Raw genomic sequence first — 24,148 nt, 5'->3', positions numbered from 1 at the left:
TGATTCTATAGCCACCTAGACTATATATCCTAACATACTAATGCACTAATCTCTAACTTTCTGAGTGTAGAAATATCACAGACACTTTTTTCTTTCTCCTATACCTACCACAAGGACTTGCAGACATTATGTGTTCAAAATGTCTTTGTTACATTGCATTGCACTAAAAACTAATTTTATTTGTAGGAAAAAAAATCCATGTAAACTTTTGTTCATTAGATTGGCCTTATCAGCATTAGGTCATCTTATAGTCCTCTATTAAAATAATTAGATCATTACTTTTACTAAAACATTAAGATATTCATTGTTTATAATACAAGTCAGTATGTTTCAGAATTAGAGTATATGTGGAAAGGAAATGGTGGCTGAGAGGATAAAAAGAGCAGAGAAGAAAGACTTCATAAAGTGTGCTTCATTTATAGTAATGCTATGTGCATAAGGGAACCTCTTAAAAATGATCCACAAAGCAAATGGTATTTCAATAGTAAATATCACAAAGACCAAAGGAAATTTAAATCTAATTCAGAATTATTCAATAAAGGTCAGTGAGAAGTAGGTGGGGAAAAAAAGAACATCAGATGATAGGAATTTTCAATAATGTCCTCATCAGAAAGGTCAATCAAAGTTATTTCCCTACTGTTTTCAAAGGAGGTAAAACTTTTCAATTAAGAGTTGTTGAGTAGTATTAAAGAGAGAAGACTTTGCCCTCAGCAATTTTTTTAAGTGAAAAAACACAAGTCATTTTATCTTAATTCATCACTGTATACAAGAACCAGGACTTAAAAAAATAATAATAATAACAAGGCTAAGATTTTGCTATAAGCCTCCAGGCATAGGTAATATTTCTCTCCTCACATGGCTTCTGTCATCTTGTAAGCAGAAAAGTAGGAGTCCTACTAAAGCCTGCCTCTGTGCAGCTTGAGTATTAAACATAATTCTGAGTCACAGAGTTCTCACAGCTTCTGTAAAAGCTACAGGAAAAGATGCAATTCAAACAAAATGTTCCATATAAATTCAGGCAGACCATGAGCATAATGGACCTATGTGAATAAACCCTTGAATCACAAAATTTCACCATGAATATAGAGAGTTGATGGCTTTACCGTTTCTAGTTGAAGGATTCCACAAAGTATCTGATTTCTGGTATATTTAGGGAATTGGCCTCATGGTATGTTATAGGAGCCACAAATGCCCCATGGTGGGGGAGGGGAGGGGAAGTCCCATGCATAATAGAGAGTGTTTACAGGCTGATATGGCTAGAATTTGGATGGTTTGGACATTTCCGAGTGGCCTCAAAAGAGAGTTGCTGGGGGTCACTGTGTTAATGAACAGATAAAGTGCTCATCCAGACACAGTGGAATCAGAACGCAAGGGACTTTTATGAGGAAAATATCTCAGAGGTGGACAGAATGACAATAGTACATAATACAGCACAATTACATTTAGAAGGAAGTAGAACCAATTTCCTCACATTTGTGTAGAACATAACATGGAGCTTTAAATGTGGCAGGAAACAAATAAAAATCTTAGCATACACAAGCATCTTTAAGATGAGCAGTTAGAGAAATCACTCCTTGGCCACATAACAAAAGCAGTGGTGTCATTTGGACATCAGAAGTCTCAATAATAAATTACCATAGGGACCAGATTAGGGAACATGGAATTTGCTAAATTGCTATGTTGGCTCATTTGCAATATCCAATGGGACCTTCTAAATATCACATAAAGATATGTGGGAAAAGAGCACAAGGTCTTAATTACAAGTAATCTATGAAATTAAAATGTGAGATTATTTTGCCATTAAAAATGCTAAAGCAATCTCGTTAAACATATGAAGCGTGGACATTCTAACACACTGTTGAAATGAATATAAATTTATCTTATATAAAATAATTGACTACTTTTATAAAAACCCAAAAAATATTCTTTCAGTAATTCCAGCAAAGGGAATTTATTCTAATGAAATATTCACAGAACAAATGAAGATTTACAAATATGTTTACAAAAATATTAATAAAACATTTCACAGTAAATAACCTATATAAGGAAATTTGTTAATAAGGATGGCATAGTTACATATGGAATATACACAACTATTGTGAATTATATTTGATTTTGCCTGGTATCTATTAATGTGGAAAATACATAATATTAAACAGGAAGAGTAAATTACTTGAAACAAAGAGCAATAATGATCTTACTTTCTGAGGAAAAAGAGAATCAAGTTTCTTAATTCTTACTTTGAGAAGATCAGTGTTGTTGGAATATCTAACATTGATATTTGAGTTCAGAGAAAAGACATTGGCAGGTTAGTATAACAAGGTTCTCTTGAGTTAAGAGATCATCATCACGGAATGCATTAGTACCTGGGCCTTGATTGCCATGGAAGATACCTGGGTTTTGCCAAATCAAGTCTTGGGCCAGAATTAATCTCAAATAAGGTAACTTAACAATGTGGACATGCACTTGGGAGAGGTGTGTGTGTATGTGTGTGATCAAATGGTATTTCACTGGGAATCAAGAATTATGTTGGTGTATATTATGGTATATGTATTATGGTTTAAAATAACCCTGGAGAGAGACATTTTTTTCATCCAAGAAACAAATATTGAAACTCTAGCAGCAATGTCCATTGTTACATGAACACATAAGGGAGAACACCATATAGAAATTGCCTGTTTGCAGGAATAATATTGCATACTAGTAAAAGCAGCAATGGAAGCAGAGAATTGATTCTGATTGCTGGAAGATCGTACCTTCAAGTTTTACCCATTGGACCAAATGAAGCCACTGACTCCTTGGACTCAGTAAGTACCAGGTTTTTGTTTTTTCATTTTTTTAACTTGTCAATGGAGTGGACACTGTACCAAGAAGAAAAGAATATTTTCCACAATAGGCAAAGTGGGAAAATAGAAATGTGATATTGTGACTTTATATTTTTAGACAGCCTATAAAAACATGCTTGGACACTTACTATCAAGTGACATGATCATATTTGCATTATAGTACTTGGTGTTGACTCTCTGGAGAATGGGTATAGTGGGGCAGGCTATTTCTATAATAATTATACCTAATTACAGACAGAAAAGGCTTGACCTTGAGAAGCTGAAATAGAAATGAAAATTAAGCAACTTAGGAATACAGACTATTCATTAAATATAAGTGAAAGATAATTAAAAATATCAATAGTTTCTTAGGATTGGAAAATAGATGGATAATAGTACAAACTTAGAAAATACAGAATTATTTACATATAGACAGAACTTATTCAATTTTGGAGTTTGTTCATACCTGTACGATCTCTAGATGGAGAGGTGAGGAAAAGCAAACATGATTATATACATAAATCTTAACTTCAAGTTCTGATATTAAAATAATAGGTTTGGGAATCAACACATACAAGGTCATTGATGCCACAAGAATAAGCAAGTTGGTGGAAGGAAATAATAAGAAAGTTTGTGAAGTGAGAAGAGCAACAGGTCTAGGAAACTCTGTAAAACACCAATATATAGAATGTACAAAAGATATAAATATGCTCATTAAGAAGATAGTAAAGATAAGAAAGAGGAAACATAGAAATAAATGGAATAGTCTTTCAATAATATCAAATGAAGTAACATTCATTAGGTATGGGAATTAGGAACTCCTTGGTGACCTTCCAAATAATAGCAGTTTTAGCTAAGTGCTGAGAACAGAAGCCAGACTGCAGTGGGTTGAATAGTGAATGGGAGGTGCAGAAGTAGACAAAGAGAGTCAAGGTTATTCCTTTGAGAATTCTGGAGTAGAAATGGAAGACAGCAACTTTGAAGTAACTGAAAGAAAGAAAGGTCTGTGCTAGCATATCAAAGTCATTTTTATCTTCTCCTTTAAGTACATTTAATAGTCTGGATGTTGGTAAAAGTTGAAACATGGTAAGGATTATTCTTTGTGTTTGAAAAAAATCAAGGCCGCTTTGATAACACTCTTTTAATCCTGTGATTCTTACTTACAGTTATAAATGCAGTTAAAATTACATTCAATCTCATCAGAAATATAGCATCTTAAAAGATTTTTTGGGATGAATGGGAATCAACTGAATTTCTCAGTGTCCCTACAATTCTTTTCATATGTAGTTTCTTAGTACCCACAAATGATATTAACAATATTTGACCTCAGAGCAGCATTCACATCAACATCAGAAATAAGCACTAACTGGGGAGACCTGGGAAGTGAACAACACTGGTTAGAAACAGCCAAAACCAACCAGTTCCATCAACAGTGTATCAAAAAGGGAATGCAATAAGGGGAGGGGGCTATATCCTCCATGGAAAATTTTGAAACAGTAATGAAATAGAATAAAAATGGGTGTACGTTTTACCATCATCGTATATCAACAATTCTAAACAATGTATGTCATAAAATACTGCTTCCTTCCTTGCTGGACTATGTCAATTCCCACATTTAGTCACTATCCAGGTATGTACCAATTACTTATCAGTCGTGTAACCAATAAGCGTAACATTTTTTAAGCATCCACTATGTTTCTAGCATCTCTTTAGCTGCATAAAGACACATACACCTGCATATACTAAGCAGACAATTGTGACATTGGCTTATTTTAGGTTTCCTCAAAATTGAGAGGAAGGGTAAGTAATAATTTTTGTATGTGTACTGTGCCTGGTTAACACCCCAGAAACACTACACACTTCAACTATGCAAACTTTAATCCACCTAAATAAATTATGCATTATAAAAATGTCTATTTTATACACTGAATAAACTGAAATTTAGAAGGTTAAGTGACCTACCAGAGGACATACAACCACTAACTGGTAGCATTAAGACTTGACTCCAGTGTGCTTTCTTTCTCCACTGTAGTTCTTAAAATTGTACGCCAAAGTTTTCCTAATTGCAAAATCTCTCAAGCTGCCAACTTGATACACAAGTATAGTGCAAATTACCTACCCCCCCCCGCCCCCCGGGTATAGGATATGGAGAGAAATAGAATACTACATATAGTAAGATTAAATTAAACAAAACATGCTGCATGGAAAAAGTTTACATAAATGTATTTGATGTTCTAGTGAGCACTTTTAATGGGTGTTAGAAACTGCTCAGAAGTGAGAGACTGAGGCTGTAAGACATGGGCTGCCTCTCATCAGCCAGCTCTGTCCTGATTCAACACTCAGAATCTTTTCACAGTGTCAGACTGCTGCTCTACTTAAGAAGAGAGGAAGAAGAATTTTCTATACCAAAAAATAGGGAGGAAAAGGTATGTATAGTACTAATGTCATGGAAAAATACCAAATGCATTAAATTTGTCATGCAATTCATTCTAAATAACAGTGCACTTCAAAAATGACATCCAAAATGATATTCCAAAAGCTATCGTGCCTGCAAAAATCTTTACAATGTACACTATTAGAGTACAACATTTTAAACCAATTATTTCATTAACTGCCTTGCTATTATATGTAAGACAGATTTTCTTTGGTGAGTGAATAGAGATGCAGATCAGGTTTGATAATAATAGAGGCAGAATATGACTAAGAGCTTTATGTACCAGTAGTTCTGAAAGTGGTTAGCAAACTGAAAGGTAAATTAGAAACTGAAGGTGATGTCAGATTACAGTGTGACTTAAAGAGAAGGAGTCTGGAAGCTTTTATTTTCACCATATTACCTGACAAGGCCAAGTGGGAAGCTAAGATTCAGTTTATTTTTATATAAACTGTAAAACATTAAATGATATTCTGACCTTTCCAGTTTTACTATATGGAGATTACAGAGCATTTAGTTGTAATGTACAATTTACTTGGTCTTGTCTATTTATGCTTGATATTTGCATGCAGAATAACTTTTAAATGCACAGAGCACATAGGAAAAGTTCGCAAGCAATGTTCAAATTTTACCTTGAAGCGTAAGTACTTAATGCAGAATACTGATTCTTCATATTAATACTCTGTCTGAGCAGAGAGGTTTTTTTGCAATATAGCTATACTTAGTTTTGTCATGTGAAGGAAAATGAGATATTAACTCATTTTAGACAAGTTCACCAGCTATTATATAAGATATCATTCTGATAAAGCCAATGACCAACTGTGCTCAGAAGAGGGGCCTGTGTAGTTATTAAAAAGCAATTATTAGTAAAGTTTGGAAAATGTTCTTTTTGTAAAAAGCTGATGATTATATAATAGGTGAAATGGATAAAGGAATAAATAATAACCAGTTTACTGAAGAACAAGTAGGAAAATGATTGCAAGTAGAGAATTGATTTCCTACTTTGATGATAGATGTACTATTGTCCTTCACTTTCAACCAAACTCAAATGACGAAAGTTCAGGCTTAAGAACAGCTTTCTTTATAGAGAATTCAGATTATCTATCACTGAAAGTTTCTTTTAAACTTTGAACATAATTCAAGGATATCACAAAAAAGAACATATATTTTCACAAAAAGAACATACATTTTCAACTATATAGAGGTTGTTACCTATTCATATATGTATGGAGACACATTCACGCATGCACACAAAACACACCACATAGAATACAGATTATAAGGAAATACATTAGAACAGCGGTTTTAGGATTACAGGGGACATTATCCTACTGTAATTTTATATGTTTTCTACAAAATTATATCACAAATTAATTGATTGGAAAGTGTTATTTCTGAATTAATCAGAAAAGTTTCCATTTGGGCCAAGAAAAAATGTGTTTATGGTGGAATTGACTCAGAATTTCAACATTTGGAGGTTGACATCTCAGGCCCTCCACATCCTTCATCTGTGTGATAATGGGCAAATAATTTAACTATATTTTTTTCTGCCTAATCTTCTAAAAATATAATATTTGAAGGATTCTTGTAAGAATTACATATAATTTTTGTCAAATTCATGAGTTCTAATATATTGTGAGTTTTTTAAATAACTTATTTTCCTTACTCTTATTCTTTTATTTTTAATTTTTTTAGTGTTTATTTTTGAGAGAGAGAGAGAGAGAGAGAGAGAGAGAGAGAGAGAATGAGCGGAGGAGGGGCAGAGAGAATGGGACACACAGAATCTGAAGCAGGCTCCAGGCTCTGAGCTGTCAGCACAGAGCCCGATGAGGGGCTCGAACTCACAAACCATGAGATCATGACCTGAGCGGAAGTCAGACACTTAACCGATTGAGCGACCTAGATGCTCTTCTTTTAGAAGAGTTACATTCATAATAATTTTAAAGTATGTTTTTGTTTCATAATAAACTATTTGCAGTAGGAGCAGCTACTATTTGAACAAGCACCTGGCTTCAAATAAAGATGTTGGAAAAAACATTCTTCCATTCTTTCATAAGATTATTTTGGTTTGTTCAAATATGGTTCATGGTAAATGTTTTAGGATCTAAATCTTTATTTATTTATTATCATTATTATTATTATTATAGCTTTTACTTACTTATTTTGAGAGAGAAAGTGCGAGGGAGGGGCAGAGAGTCCCAAGAAGGCTCCACACTGTCAACACAGAGCCCCATGCCAGCTCCAACCCGGGAGCCATGAGAACACATGACCTGAGCAGAAGTCGCATGCTTAACTGACTGAGCCACCCAGGGGCCCGAGTATCTAAATCTCTGAGAAAAAATCTTTTACAAAATATTTATGGGTTTTTTTCTTTCTTTAGTAAAGTATGTTAAAATCTGAGCAAAATCACAAAAGAAAACAGTAACAATAAACTCATATGCTAATCCCCCATTACCAATTAGGTAGTAGGAAGTCTTTTGACTAAATGTACACATCATCTTATATTTAAAATTTTGTTACAGATCACTATTCTTTACCATTTTATTTTTTTTTAATGTTAAGAAAATTTTGTTGTTTGATTGGATAATGAGGCATTGACACATCTGAGTAAATCAATATCTGGGCCCTGAGGCAACTGTTTTCTCCTTCATTTCTTTGGGTTGCCCAAGCAACTTGTAAATAGATCAAAACAAAACAAAACAAACAACCTTTTGCATTACTTAAATTTTTCCAAGGCATGTGCTGGTACAATATAAATCTCTGACAGATGCAACAACTTGAAACATCATGCACAATACCTTGGACTGCACTGCTCCCAAGGCGGCCCTGCTCATTTGTGTCTGATATTTGGAGCATCTGGAGGAGTGTGAATAGCATTGGGAAGAGGAGGGAGGAGGAAACAGCATGAGTGCCTGGCTGGGAGTGGGTGAGCCCAAGTTGTGCAGGGCAAGCCTGAACGTGTCATTGGTGCAAACCCAAGAACTCTTGATGGTCTTTAATAAAAACGTCTGGTGGAACCCCATGATGGGGTCTTCAACAGCCTTGAGCTGGCTCACAGCCAAGTTAATTCTGCAGCTATCTGGTGTGGCTGATGGTCCTGCACCGTGATGCTGTGCTGGATTTTCTGGGACAGAACGCTAAACACCTTTCCGACAAGGGCAACTTTCCCTCGGAACTGCTGTCCTTCCCGTGTAAGGCATGATGCGTCAATATAAATCGCACCTAGTTGTGTTCTATCATTACCAAATCACTGGTAGTAATGTTGAATGAAGCTGGATCCAGTCCCCTCCCAAGTTGACTGGGCTGTCATGGAACTTGATGAGACTCAAGGCACTGGCACCATAGCAGCAGTGGCAGTGGCAACCCAGCCCGGTCTCCTTACTTTACCATTTTAGAACTAAAATCACCTGTAACATCTTTTGTAGTTTCAAGTAAAAAAAAAAAAAAGTGAATTTATAAAGCTTGCTAAATCTGACAACTGATTAATATACTCAAGAATTTGATATACTCTCAGATATTCTGAAATTTATTTTCAAAGCTTGACTTAGCTGAAAATAAGTTGAAATAGATTTTTCCTCACACACTTTATTTTGTAATATTATAGGTAATAGTAAGGTTGTGTGGATTGAGGACAAAAATAAAGCAAAAGATGCATCTCTTTAGGAAAATGGGCAAGAAATGAAAATATTGCAGATCATTATATATATGTATATATATTTTTAAATCCCTCAATGTATAATCCTATTTTTTGGATATACATGTGTTTATACTCAGAGAAGATGATTAAAGATCCCACAGACTACCACAAACACCTCTCCATTCTCTAATTATTGACATTACTTGTAATAAGCATTCTGAAAATACTCTTATCTAACATCTTTAAGCAGCCCCCAAAACCTCTGGCAGAGAGAATATATCCTATCAGCCACAGCAGCACCCCTAAGCCATTTCTTAGGATTAGCCCAAGAACCATTCTCAGATGACCCTACTGAACTTCCAGATCATGACATTAAAACACAGTGACAGTTAGCTGGAGGGTTGCAGCTGCATTTTCGTTTCTTCTGTTAATGGTAAAGCTCTGAAGTCTGCTTAAGGGAAGGATTGCACAACTTCCATTTTCTGACTGCCTAAAATTATTTTTCTGAGAAATGATCCTTATAGATCACTAGCAGGCAAAATTGTTCTATTTTAGAAGACCCCCTAAAACAGGCAGAATATATAGGAAGGGTTATTCTCCTCAAAATATAGAATAAATGCTCTGCCTTTAAAGGAATATTTTTGGATAGAAAGCTTTAAAAACAGAAGCAGGAAGGGTAAAAGCACATTGGGGCTCAGTGCCAGAGGTAAATGCATATTGTATTAAAATTCACCTGAATGTGAGGACTGTTTCACTTCATTATCTCCTCTGCCTTCCAACAAATGAATCTGTTTATCAGTATTCCCCAGTCATCAGTACCATCCATAGGCTTAAAACAGAAAGAACCTTAATGTCTGAAAAAATACAGAGAGCTTCTATACTAACTTTAGAGCATGTGAATCAGTCAACATTATTTACACATAGTTATAGTCAGTAGACAGAGCTTTGCTAGAAATAATACAATTTACACCCAAAATAGAAATATATACTTCTTGTCAGAGTTAGGACAAAGTATTTTGCACTTTCATAACCAGGTTAAAGTAAATTCATATATATGTGTAAACACTACTTTATATTTATTATAATGGTATTACATTGTAGATGATGCTGATCATATGGTAGCAACTGCTACATTATTTATAATAGCTTATACTTAATTTTAGGAATAAAAAAAATAGAAGAGAATAAATTTTTCATCGCCTTAATGTATGTCCATCTGCATTGTGATTTCATAATAAAAACACTACATTAAGCTATTTTTAGTCAAAATTTGGCAATAAGTAAGTTTTAAATATAGAAACAAGGATATCATCGTTTAAGAATTTTTTATTTAGGTATTTCAGTTGTAGAGCACAGATTCATTCATTTCTGTTGACCAAGCATTTCTTGAAAACTTACTAAGATTAAGAGCTAGGAAGAAGAGGTTCTTGACATTAAGAAATGTACTGTTTAATAGGAAGTGAAGCAAACAAAAAAAGATCACAATGTTATGGTAAGTCCTATAATAAAAGTATACAAAGCATATGCTGAGAAATCATAAAGGTAGACACTTAGTCATGAAAAGATTGCAAAAAGGATGCTATCAGTGTTAAGTCTCAGATGTTTGACCAGCAGATTTTGCCTTGTTTTATAAGGTCATAATATGTAATATTAGTATATTGTATAATATAAATGTGTTAGAATATGGGAAAATGTATTAAAGAAAAATGTGTCTTTAGTTGTTGGCACAACTCAAACTCACTCCTGAGGTAGCATTAACAGTTAATATACTTTGCTCTCTTCTAGTAGTTGTGGGCTGCTGTAGACTCTCACACAAATAGGCAGATGCCCTAATAAACCTGAAAATTTGGGGTCATCACTTTCAACTTGGTTTTCCGTAATCCCTTCGTATCTATCAGTCTGTTTAGTCTGCTATAACAAAAAATGTTATAAGCTAGATAGCTTATAAATAGCAAATGTATATTTCTTACAGTTCTGGAGGCTGGGAAGTCCAATATCATGGCACCTGCAGGTTCAATGTCTGCTGAGAGCCAGTTTCTTCACAGATAGCTATATTTTCACCATAAGCTCACATGGCAGAAGGGGCAAAAAAGTCTTCTAGAGTCTCTTCTAGAAAGGCACTAATTCCATTCATGAGGGCCTTGCTTTCATGACCTAATTGCTTTCTATAAGCCCCACCTCCTAAACCCACCACACTGGGCATCAAGTTTCAATTTATGAATTTGGGGTGATGGGCATAAACACTCAGTTCATTGTAATGTTCTAATATATTTTCTAATCAGTTTTCTTGAACATATCTGTAACAACATTTAAAAATTTTAGGGGTATCTGGGTGGCTCATTGGGTTAATTGTCCAACTTTGGCTTAGGTCATGATCTTGCTACTGGTGAGCTCGAGCCCTGCATCAGACTCTGCTAACACTCAGAGCCTGAAGCCTGCTTTGGATTCTGTATCTCTCTCTCTCTCTGCCCCCCCCTCAAAAATAAATAAACATTAAAAAAATTTAATAAAGTAACATTTTATGCATTCTGAGCATTTACATTGTATCATATTTCACTAAAAAAGTTCATAAAACAAAAAAATTCCAATTCCTGGCACAATGATCCAAACCTACTTCTGCAGACCTACCATCTGTAATTTCATACATGCTTTGGTCAAGACTGTGTTCCTCCTCTAATAAAGGCAGTCTTCATTTTTGCTATAAATGTCAGCCTCTCTCTGAACCCTTTTATTTCTAGTTTTTCTGGTCTTATATCTTCTGTTTGTGGGTCCTTATTTACCCCTTTGAATTTTATTCATATGTTTCTTATATTATCTAGTGACTTCTATCTTAAAATTAAAAGTTGAGATTTTATGATTCAATAACTGTTCTTTCCTCTTCTTCATAGTCACATATGATATGTGCTGACTACGATTCCTGTTTCCATCTCCTCATCTCTCATTAACTCTCAGTGCCCTCCAGTCTGCCATCTAGCCCACCACAGCACCAGATAACTCCAGGTCAGTCTAGCAGGATTTTCCATTCAATGAAAACATTTTATTATTCACAATATTTGATATAGTATCCAAGACTTTCAAGAACTCAGCGGATTAACTATTTGCTAGTCTTCTTTATTTCTAAGGAAATCTTTAAATAAAATATAAATATAAACACATAAAGTGATGGGACCCCAAGAACAAAAAGCAGTCATTAAATGTTTTCAATTATTTGTGTCTTTATACTCCAAAGTGACAGAAAACAACACAATCCTCCTCAACACTAAATGACAGTAAATAAATTTTAAAAGGAAGAAGCCTAGGTAATGTTAATTGGGAAAACAATTCTTTATTTAGAATGGTGTAGCATGCATTTTCTCTAAGGAGAATTGCTAATTTTTAAGGTTATGCTTCCAAGTAGGAGTTGTAGTAAGAGAAATAACAGGTCATGACTTCTTGTCATGTAAGGAGAAAAGCTAGAAAGGGAGTTTTGCTGGATTTTAACATGGACTGAAACCTGAGCCCAATCTGAAGCCTGAAGGAAGGGATAGATGGAAGCACAAAAGAGGTCCTATGATTGAGGGAGGGACAGAGGTCACAGAACTGGAAGATGAGGAGGAGAAAGTGCAGGTAAGAATGGATATGAAACCAGGAGAGTCTGTTCTGTGAAGAAAGCCTCCCTGGTGTCATATACCATCCTAAAGCTGAAGTTTGGGAGGTTTCTCCTGTGCTGTGCAAGTCAAAGTCCAAGTTAACTGGAACTTGAATCTTAGTACTTTCTTGGTTTTAACTCCATTTTGAGATTTCCCAGAGCCTTCCAAACAGAACTTTTCATTCTAGAATACTATTCTCACGAAGTCTAACTGGAACAGAATAACAGAGGGAATGGAGGCTTGATGCACCCTACTCCCTTTCTGTCTCCACAGAAATAAAGACCATCCATCCCCATGAGGAGACTTTTATGAGGCGTCCCCATGGCAAGAGGAGGCAGTGAAGACACCCACTGTTTTGGGACAGTTGGTCTCTACAAATGCAGGACAGAAAGTAAAACCACACTTGATAGTACTCTTTAAGTTAGTTTGGGGACATCTTTTCAGAAGGAAGTAGGCAGAAGTACCTAGGATACACACAATGATAACCCCCTTCTTCATGAATGCCTTTAAGAAAATTATTTCTAGATTTCTGCCACTTATTCCCGTTTCCTCCCATGATTCGTATTAACCAAAACTTTAAATGTTCAAATTTCTGTCTTGACCCAAACTTATCAGTCACCAAACCCAAGTGAATTCTATCTCAAAAATATTTCTTCAGTACAAAACTTGTCTAGCTTCATGGCAGCAGCTGGTCTAAGCCACTAAGATTTCTTGCTTTGTTTCCTGCAATAGCTTTCTAGTTATGAACATTCACTCTTGCTTCTTGCTTCCAGATGATTCTTCACAAAGCATCCAGACAATCCTTTCAAAATATAAGTTTTATCTCTTGTTTTCTTGCATAAAATATTTCAGTGGCCTTCCTTGCTTTTAAATGAAATCTCCTAAATTCTTACCATGGTATATAAAATCATGCCTAAACGTCTCATCTAAGAATGCTACACTTTCCTTTACTCCTAAGTCCTGAACCACAATCACAGTACTGGAGTTTCTCCTACTTTCCAAGCTACTAGGGACCTCATTTCTTCTCTTTTTATATCTCTGCCACAAAAGAACTTTCTTTTAGCCTTTAACAGTCACTTCCTTGTTTTTATCCGGGATGATTTCTATATATCTTTTATAAGTAATCTTAAGTATCAGCTATTTGTGGAGGCATTCTTCTGAATCCAAACTCAGACTATGTTCCTCTGGTGTCTGTGTGTGTGTGTGCATGTAGTATGTACTCCCTGTATCCTAGTTTTTCTTCGTACGTCTCTAAGTATGTGTATGATTGTTATTTAGGTCTATCTTACCCTACTTGACCAAAACCTTATTTTGGAAAGGGACTGGGTCCATCTCAATGTAATTTTGTGCTTTCAAGAGCACAAAGCAGCCTTCTTTCAGTCCTTTTTCTTCCCTCCCTGACAGTTTTCTGGATCTAAAGACATACATTTTTCTTTATTTTAATTTTTATTCTGAGAAAGAGAGAGAGAGTGTGTGTGTGAGTTGGGGGCACAGACAGAGAGAGAGAGAGGGAAAGAGAGAGAGAATCCTAAGCAGGCTCCACGCTCAGCACAGGGCCTGACACAGAGCTCAATCCTAACTGGGGTCATGACCTGAGCCAAAATCAAAAGTCAGATGCTCAACTGACTGAGCCACCCGGGCACCCCTAAAGACACATATGCTTTAAAATGAGAGTTGGGAGAAGTAATGGATCAGGGTGTGAGAATAAATATAATCAAACATCAAAATAGTAACAACAGACAAGTAAGCCAAAAGAAAGGATATGAATAAAGTAAAAGAGAAGTACAGCCTAGAAGAGAGAGATCTGGAAACTTAATATCCCAAGCCAGTGCCAATTATCTTTTCAGAAATTAAAAATTTGAAAAACCCACATGGGTTAAAACTTCCTTTTTGTTTCCATGTGTTAATAAAATACACTTTTTGAAATGTCGCCCACCATTCCACTTTCAAACACAAGAGTTGTTTTAAGTTCTTCATGGCTACTTAGAGTCATTCCCACCTGCATATGACTTTTTTAATAATTACAGCGGAGGTTTATTTTGTCTACTGACTAATTCACTCACCTTACCATGGACATTTTCCTGCAGTGTTTACAGTAATCACTTTAGTAAGAGCATACCATGCCACTGAATTACTACAATTCACTGACTGTTCCCTGATTTCTAACCATTTTTCTACTATTTTTTTTCTATAAAAATAAGTCTATAGTAATAGCTGGTTTCATGGTCATTTATTTTTCAAAGTCTAATATTTTTTAGGTTCCTCTTACCAGAAAGATATTGATGTGAAAGTATGAATATTGCTATGTATCTAAATATAAACTTCAAAATGCTTTACATGAATCTTTTAAAAGCCACAAATGAGAGAGGTATAACTGTATATCAAGTTAATGGAACGTATGTAAGGAGAAAAAATATGGATTAAAGTCAGAGTAACTGGCCTAAATGCCTCTGCTCGGTGAATTAACTATCTTCCTTTCTTATCTTGTCTCTCCCTTCCCCCACCTCTCACTCTCTCTTTTTTGTCTTTTGTTGTCTGCTGTGATTGTTGACAGCCTGCAAAAGCATCCTAGTCTATGTGAAATTAGCTTTCCAAAAGGCAAAATTGCTATTTGAGAAGATAACATTCAAAATGATTCCTGTGAATCAGATAGTCTATTGTGAGATGGACTGAATTATGCATTGAGTTGCCACAGATTGAATATTACTATTTCAAGAACTTTTTTTCCTCCCATACCTTATAAAATAGGAGCCAGAAAGTGGAAGGAATTAAAGGTTTCCTCTTTCTTTTCGATTTCACCCCTTCCTGTCAGCCTCCTTTCTTACCTCATTGTCTTTTCCAGTCATCTTCCTAGAGATATATATTTAAAACACAAGTAATGCATTCTAATTGTTTTGTTGATGTTTAATTGAGAGGAAGAGCTTCATCACTATAGCAAACTCATTTTGCATTTCAGAAGAACACATTAACTTTCTGCAGAAATATTTTTGCCAAAGACTTTGTTTTGATACTGCTTTAATTTTCTTTAAGCCTAATTTTCTTTCTGTATTCATTATGTAATGGAGCTTTGAAAAAATGGCAATCTCTGTGTTTTGCCTTGAGCTAGCAAAGGATTGTTGTTGTTGTTTTTTAAGGAAGTACAATTGCTAAGAAAAATTAATGGATAATTCAGCAACAATTTTACTCCTGCAAGCGTAAAGAAAAAAGAAAAAAGGCATACATGAAGAATAAAAACCTTAGAAAGTAATGGATGAATGGTTACATTGTCTATTGGAATGCCCAGTGTAAAAAAATACAGATGGCGGTATAGATTTAAAAGGACATATAGGCACAACTTAAATATCTTTTCTTTAAATAACATAACTCTCTAGAGTATGTCCTTAGGTATTTACAGAGATTTCAATTGCATTTTAACTGATCAGTTGAAAAACTAAAAATTCTGTGATTATGAGAATGAGTGAAAGGGTAAATCAAAGGATGATTTTTAAGCTCCAACTAGTATCCTTACTCTGCTAAATTAAATAATAATGTGGACTATTTGGGAATCTTGTAGGGGAAAAAACGGATAGATATACACAAATAGTGAAAAACTCAGGCCTTCTATGTAACATTTTCTACACAATATAAAGCATCATAAATGTTGATTGCAGGTTCAGCACAAAGGTCATAAAAACATACAGACCATTCACCAGGTTCATCTTTTCAACCCCCCTTCATTCTAACCCCCCATCCAACCCCCTTCACAGAACTTCTCAAATTGCTCCCTGATCCCTTCTAGGTCTTGGTTCCCACTGCAGCATCTATTATATGAAATGTAACTTTGTCTCCTTTTGGCCAGAGTATGATCAGAGAAATAGACTAGTAGGACATACAATTTCAGAGATTATGCTCAAAAATGTAACACGTATGCTTGTGAGGGCTGGCACAAATTCCCAAATCCATAGGGCAGGCTATAGGAAAGGGCACGATGGAACTCTCAGGCTTAAGCTAAACCTACTGTCCACCATGGAATTTCTCTTCAAGAAAACCTCAGTTCTACTCTTAAGGTCTTTCAACAAGACTGAACGAGGCTCACCAGATGAATTAGAATAATCTCACTTACTTAAAGTCAACTGACTATGGAATTTAATTATACTTACAAAATGCCATCACAACACCTAGATTAATGTTTGAATGAGTAACTGAAGGCAATAGCCTAGCAAGTTAAAACCTAAAATGGACAGCCACAGTCCATGCCTTGTAAACTTAGCACACATACACACCTGAAACCAAACTTAATCCTCAAATAGAGACAACATGGGGTGCCTGGGTGGCTCAATCAGTTGAGTGTCCAATGCTTGATTTCAGCTCAGGTCATGATCCCAGAGTCATGGGATTGAGCCCTGCATCAGGCTCCTTACTGAGTGTGGAGCCTGCTTAAGATTCTCTCTCTGGAGAAGATTCCCCCTCTGCCCCTTCTCTGCTTGTGCACACATGCTCTCTCTCTCTCTCTCTCTCTCTCTCAAAATAAGACATTAACAAAGTCATACTTCTACAAAACATGATTCAGGTATCTTGCATAAATCTGAAAACAGGCCAATCCTTTCCCTAGGAGAGAATGCAAAGTATTGATGTAATGCTCACTTTCTTCTTTGATATGCTTTAAATTATATACTGTGATATAAAGTTTATTATAAATACCTCTTACATGACAGGGGGATAAGAGGAAGAAGAAAATATATCTAGCAGGTGTATGTATATAAATGTGCATATATATAAACATATTTATATTAAGAAAAATACACATAACCATTACAATCCTCATTTCTGCAACTGATCACATAGTTGTAGCAGGAATTTATAACTACTTTCTCCTCTAATTCCAGTTGCATTCTTCAAGGGTCTAGGCCATTAGCAGTCCTATCTGAATTGTGCTTTAACCCTGATTTTAATCGTAGGACATGACAGCACTAGGAGATACCCTAGGGAATGTTCTGTATATCAGACATACTCTTCCTCACTTCTGTTATTCAGTAACAACCCAATTACCCCCTTGATAATCTGGATCAGTCAGCCCAGACAGTAACATTGTAATTCTCACCTTATCCTGCTAATTCAGAGGCACACAGAGCCCAATGTGGCCAGGAGGCAACCTCATCTTCCAGTTCAGTGATATTATTGTTTCATCTCCTTGTGGATACATTCTTTCTTTTCCTTTGGAACTAAGGACTCTAGACCAACAAAACCTAAGGTCATGGGAATAGGGCATCAAATGTTTGTGTAATACAGAATTGAATCACTCCAATTTCCATTCTTCAATTCCTGCATCAATGAATGCTAGCTGTGGAAGAAATTGCAACATATAATAGATGCTAATTCAGATCATATACAGACTCCTGCAGGACACTGCATAGGTCCTATAAGGTATTGCCACCTATCTGGCACTATAACAGAGTCTTCAGAAGACTATTTTACCATTCACTTCAGGATGATGCAAACATGATAAGACCAGTGATTTTCAGGAGCATGGGCCCATGCCACACTTTATTTTCTGTCAGTGAATTTCTTGAATAGAAGCAATGCTGTGTGGAATACCACGGAGGTGGATAAGGCATGGTAAAAGTCCATGGGTGGTAGTTTTGACAGAAGTATTGAGTTCAGGGCAGGTAAATCATATCCAGGGTAATTGTCTATTCCAGTACGAATAAAGTACTATTTCTGTGATGGAAGCTGTCCAGAGTAATCAGTCTACCATCAGGTAGCTGGCTGATCAACTTGGGGATCCAGATGTATTCTAGAGTGCCTAGTTTTATTCTCTACTTCTGGCATAGTAGACAATCAGCAGTAGTTGTAGTCAGACCCGACTTGAGTATAATTCTGTTAATAATTCTTATTAAGACTATGTGAAACCTCCATCCCTGCCACCATGGTCAATCGGCTCATGAGCCCAGTGGGCAATGACAGGGGGCTAGGGAAAGAGGTTGACTTATATTCAAAGAATGGGTACTTTTATCCACTTGATTTTATTTATTTTTTAATTTTTTAAATGTTTTATTATTATTTATTTTTGAGAGAGGGAGAGAGAGAGAGAGAGACAGAGTGCAAGTGGGGAGGGGCAGAGAGAGATGGAGACAGAATTCGAGGCAGGGTCCAGGCTCTAAGCTGTCAGCACAGAGCCTGACACAGGGCTCGAACTCATGAACCATGAGATCATGACCTGAGCCAAAGTCAGATGCTCAACAGACTGAGCCACCCAGGTACCCCACCTACTTGATTTTAAAAATCTACTGAGGCCACCATTTCAGGAGCAGTCATATAGGAGACAAGTATCTTTACATCCTTTTACCATTTATAATAATCTATGCATGTGCCTCTTCCCCAAATCTCCTTGTCACCAGTTTTCTCAGTCATGTTCCTTCTAAATCCTGACGATTTAGCTAAATTATTAACCACAGCCAATGAGCTGCTATAGACTTGTGCCTCTGGTCATTTCTCTTTACAGGCAAAACGAACCACCAGGTGTATTACTTAGAAATTCTGCTATCATGAAGGATTTCCTTTCACTATTGTCCTTTTGGGGATGTTTAGAATGTAGTCTTACAAGTATCCATGTTAGGTGATGCTTGGATGTCATGCAGAACCATCCATAAGAGAACCATTTTTCTTCTTCAGTCTCCTATTCACGGGAAACTTTCCATGAGAATAAATATTGGTGTAGACTTCAAAAGTGAAGGTAATGGAAGATGAATGAAGACCAAAGGGAATTTGAGCCACTTCTTTACACAACATACTTATGTTTTCGGGGCCTGGAGAAGCCTCATCTTGTATATACTGCTTCCATTGGACGATGCAGTACTACTTGGCATGCCCAAATTTATGGCTTGAAGGCTCAGACAATACCCGATTCATGGTTTCAACATCTATGCAAAATCTCCATACCTGCCACAATGATCACTTTGTTCATATGCTCATTGGGCACTGAGAAGAGCAGCTATGGGAAAGGGCTGACTGGTATCTCGGAAGGAGTAATCCCATACATTTGATTAGGAAAATCTGCTGAAATCATCATTTCATGGGGGGCATCTCAGGTTGCCTGCTAACTTGGAGAATTATGGATAAACATCGAACTTTCTACTAAGGCCCATAGTAAAAAGGGCTTTCTCAAATTGAAAGTAGTTATCTCTAGGGGATTATTAGGCTTCGTTCCAAAAATCTCAGGGTGATGCTACAACTAACCTAGTGATGCCTGGCATTAAACTTCCAGCATCATTGGATTTACAGGATTATATGGTCCAAGTGTTAGAGCAGTTTGCATGGCAGTCCAGACCTGTTGCACAACCTTCTCTTATTCTTGGCCTAACTCATATTGAACAGTTTTGGTCACTTGGTAAATGGTTCAAAGTAGCATAAGACAAATTAAGAATATGTTTCCAGGGGCACCTGGGTGGCTCAGTTGGTTAAGCATCTGACTCTTGGTTCCGGGTCAGGTCATGATCTCACAGTTTGTGGGTTCAAGCCTCACATTGGGCTCTGCACCGACAGTGTGGAGCTTGTTTGGTATTCTCTCTCTCTCCCTCACTGCCTCTTCCTTGCTTGCTGGCTCTCTCTTAAAAAAGAAAAGAAAAGAAAAGAAAAGAAAAGAAAAGAAAAGAGAAAAGAAAAGAAACAAAAACACTGAATATGCTTCCATATTCCATGGAGGCCTGTTAGGTTTTGCACTTTTTTTTTTTTTTTTTTTTTTTTTTGTGGTAGGAAAGGCCAGAAGCAGCTACTTATTCACCTTGGCGGGGATATTTCAATATTCCCACACCAATGGACCCTTAAAAATATACCTAAGATGAGAGGGCCCCGAATTTTTGTTAGATTTATTTCTCACTGTCTGACACACACTATACTTGATATATTATTTAATATGTAAATATAAACTGGGACACCTGGGTGGTTCCGTCATTTAAGTATTATACTCTTGGTTTCGGCTCCGGTCACGATCTCACAGTGTCATGAGTTGGAGTCCCACGTTGGGCTCTGCGATGGCAGTGCAGAGCCTGCTTGGGGTTCCCACTCTTTCTCCCTCTCTCTCTGTTCCCCCCAACTTGCACTGTGTCTCTCAAAATAGATAAACCAATCAGCAGAATATCAGTAGAATGGGCCAGCATAATATCTCGTGCAAGAGAAAGGCAATCAGGGTAACCCATGAGGTAAATTATGACTTAGGGCTGGAGAGTTGAGACACCTGTGAAGGACAGTGAAGGTAATGGCACTGCTTGCTACACCAGCTGAAAGCAGTACATTTGGTGGTCCTCACTAATAGATATTCAGAAAATAGCACTTGCTAGATTGATAGCTGTATACAAGTTGCAGGGATATGCTTGATCTTCCACATGTGGAACAGCAGTTGCAGCTGGGGTCTATGACCTTGTTAAGCCTATGATAACCTACTGTCACTCTCCAAGATCTGTTTTCTGCACTGGTCAAATAAGTAAATTGGGGATGGTAGGAATTTCCACATCACTTCCTTCAACTCCTTGATGAGGGCAGTCCCCACAATCCCATGGAATGGAGCTCTACTTTTTTTCCCTAGGTAAAGCATTTCTAGTAGCTTCCACTTGGTCTTTCCCACCATAACAGATATCACTCCATAGTTTGGGAAACCAAGATGGAAATTCTGCCAGTTACTGAGTATGTCTATTGCAATTATACAGTTTGGAACTGAGGAAATAACCACAGTATATGTTTAGTAGACAACTGGACTGACCCCAAGATGGATCTGAGCTAAAAATTCCATTGATCATCTGACCTCCGTAAGCCCCTATTCTGAATGATGGACACAGTGTGTGTTGCCAGGAATTAATTTTAGTTCAAAGACAGTGTCCAGCAATTGCCAAAAGCATCATTTCCCTTTCTCCAGTACTGTCATTCTGGTAAGTCCTTTTGGAGAAAGATTAACAACAAACGCTTTGGCAATATCGCAGGGTCTTTCCTCAAGTAGAGTTTTAGGTCTGTAAACTGGCTCAAGTCTGGGAGTTGACTGAGGTGCCATGACTCAGTGTTTCACTGATTCAAGATGGACTTCTGCGCACCTGATCTAAAACTCTTCTGCTTATGTAGTTTAAGTAAGCATTTGGCAGCCTTTCCTTTTATTTCCTTTTAAGGTCACCATATTCAACTAACCCCTGCAATACCTCTCTATGAGTCAGATATTCTCACTGCTTTGACTCCACTGTCTATTAAGTTAAGCATATCCACCTTATCTTTTTTGATTAAATGTCACCATCTGGCTTGTACAATTCTGAGATTACGTTATCTCATTGTTTTTAGGAACCCAGTTAAATGGGAGCAGTTCCCACTGTAATTTATGATTTATAGACAAGAATAACCACAGGGCTTTTCAGGGATTTTAAGACCCTACTCACAAGTATTTTTCTCAGTTTCAGTGATAGGTATGTCCTTTGGACCAGGAGCCATTTTCTAATTCCTCAAGCTAAAATATGGAATCCAGAATCTCTGCTCAGTGAATCCATATCAAAAAATTCAACCTCATCCAACGGTTTGCTCTCTCCACCATGATCTCATATCCTTAGAATCTGTTTACCCATGTATTTTCCAGATTTCTGTCACTATAAATTGGAAAATTTATTGTATAACAATGAGTTTCATGGGTTATAGTTTATACTGCATCATTTGGGGTCTGCTGGAAATGGAGTTTGGCTTTAGGTCTAAAAGCACATTGTGGTCATGGGAGTAGATCTTGAGGAGATCATTGATGGCCTGCAAGTGAACTACCTCAGGTCCACCCAATAATATCCCTTACTTAAAGTCAACTAATTGCAAACTTTAATCACACATACAACGTATAGCAACAGCTAAATTAACGTGTGATTGAAAACTGGGAATTAGAGTCTAGCCAAGTTGACACTGTCCCCTTCCTCTTGATGTATTTCCCAGAGGTAGGCACCTCACCTAACCACTCAGTTCTTCTTGGAAATGTAACCACGACACGCCGTTTCTTTATAATTGCTGAAGCTACAACATACAGAGTTTGGGTGGTGAAAATGTACACTGCTTTGGGAACAGCAAAGCTTAAAATGACAAAATGCAGACGAGAGAGAGAGAGAATATAGAAATGCAAAGAGAGGTAGAGATGAATGGATCAGAAAGTGCTGGCTCTGCTTCCAGTTTTTCCTGGAAGCAGAGCTCCTATCCTTGGATTGCTAAACCCCAATATCCCTGAAATTCCTCTTTTAAGTTTATTTTAATTAGGTTTCTGTTGCTTGCAATGAAAAATATTCTAATTCTATGAAGTTTTCAAACAAACGACTTGGGTGGGAGAAGCACTATTGAAAAACCCAACACAATGAATAAAAAGCAAAGCAAAACATTTTGACAAAAAGAAAAAATAAGGGAATGCAATATGATTCAAAGCCCAGCCTCTGAAGTCAGATATAACTGCTTCAAATCATGAGAGCAGTGTGACTTTTGATTCATTAATCCCCCACCAAAAAAAGGTGGGGGGTACCTCCCATGCATCAAACATCATCCTTAACATGGAGTTTTTTAGGAATACACAATCCTTACTCACATAGAGATTGATGACTATCCCATATTTACTATCCCCAGGATCCTGTGTGCAGATTGAGGCTTGATGTTAAATGTCTTAACCAAGATCACAGGTAGTAAGCATTTATGCCATCTTCACAGACATAGTAAGGACATGAAATAAGATATTACACAAAAAGTTTTTAGCACATTGCTTGTCATATAAGTCACTACTTAAATCTTAGTTAACAAGCAAATGGCCTCGTTTCTAACATTATTTTAGTTCAAGTTTTCTCTAAAGTCATTTTCAGCTTAGGCAATCATGACTCTAGATTAAAGATAAAAGATTACATAATTATGTCAGGGACTAGCAGCTGCCAACACTATTTACATACTCCTTTTTCTTCTTAATGAAAGATTTCTAATTTTATTCCAGGTGGCAATATACCCATTAAAAAATTACATTTTCAAGTTTCTCTTATAGGTTGGTATGAGTACATATTTCATTCTGGCAACTGAGATAGATGTAAAACCATTAAATGGTTCTGTTGAAGTCCCTCAATCAAATGTGGGACAGGCATTCTGTAATGGGTTTTCTTTGCTTTTCTCTCCTTCCTCTCCTCTCCTTTCTGGAAACTACTTTGAGATGGAGCTGCACAGCCATCTTGTAAACCTGCAGGAAATCACTCACTATGGATGACAGAGCAGAAAGACAGAAGCAGCTTCGGTCTTCATTGATTGCACAGAGCTACTAGGCTAACGGTCAACTGCTTACCTTTGGGGTTCTTTTATGTGAAAGAATAAATCATGTTGTGTTTCATCGTTGTAGTGTGGTGTCTATTATAATAGTAAAATGTAACTGGTACAGTAATTTTTTGGAAGTAACAAATTAAGGTTAATGTCATTAGACAAAGATTGCAAAACTCAAAGGCATAAGGACCAAATTCAGTTATGAATAGTTATCAGTATATGCCTTCTCTTCTCAGAGCTTTCCTCTCTGTAGGTCTAGCTCCAGCTTGAAAAAGGAATTTGCTTTAAAGAAGGTTACATGCCCTAAGATAATATCATTTATATTTTTAGGAATAAATATAAATTACTTGCTAAAAAACTG

At 36.5% G+C, this 24,148-nt stretch overlaps 1 long non-coding RNA gene across 2 annotated transcripts in view; it reads left to right on the top strand.

The window, feature by feature from the left end:
* LOC122231040 overlaps window positions 1-23,813 on the top strand; it is a 63,962-nt gene extending 40,149 nt beyond the window's left edge. The window contains exons 1-5 of one of the 2 annotated variants that reach the window (XR_006208155.1): window positions 2,689-2,807; window positions 5,182-5,251; window positions 11,782-11,893; window positions 12,796-12,913; window positions 23,684-23,813. This is a non-coding gene — a long non-coding RNA (uncharacterized LOC122231040). Of the gene's footprint in view, window positions 1-2,688; window positions 2,808-5,181; window positions 5,252-11,781; window positions 11,894-12,795; window positions 12,914-23,683 lie in introns of those variants that run through there. The other variant, XR_006208152.1, reaches the window with a different exon arrangement.
* The last annotated feature ends 335 nt before the right edge of the window (window positions 23,814-24,148 follow it).

The sequence above is a fragment of the Panthera tigris genome, chromosome A1, assembly GCF_018350195.1.
Source record: "Panthera tigris isolate Pti1 chromosome A1, P.tigris_Pti1_mat1.1, whole genome shotgun sequence".
Taxonomy (NCBI): Eukaryota; Metazoa; Chordata; class Mammalia; order Carnivora; family Felidae; genus Panthera; species Panthera tigris.
The sequence above is the reverse complement of the archived record's forward strand: the minus strand, read 5'-3'. Positions and strand labels throughout refer to the sequence as shown.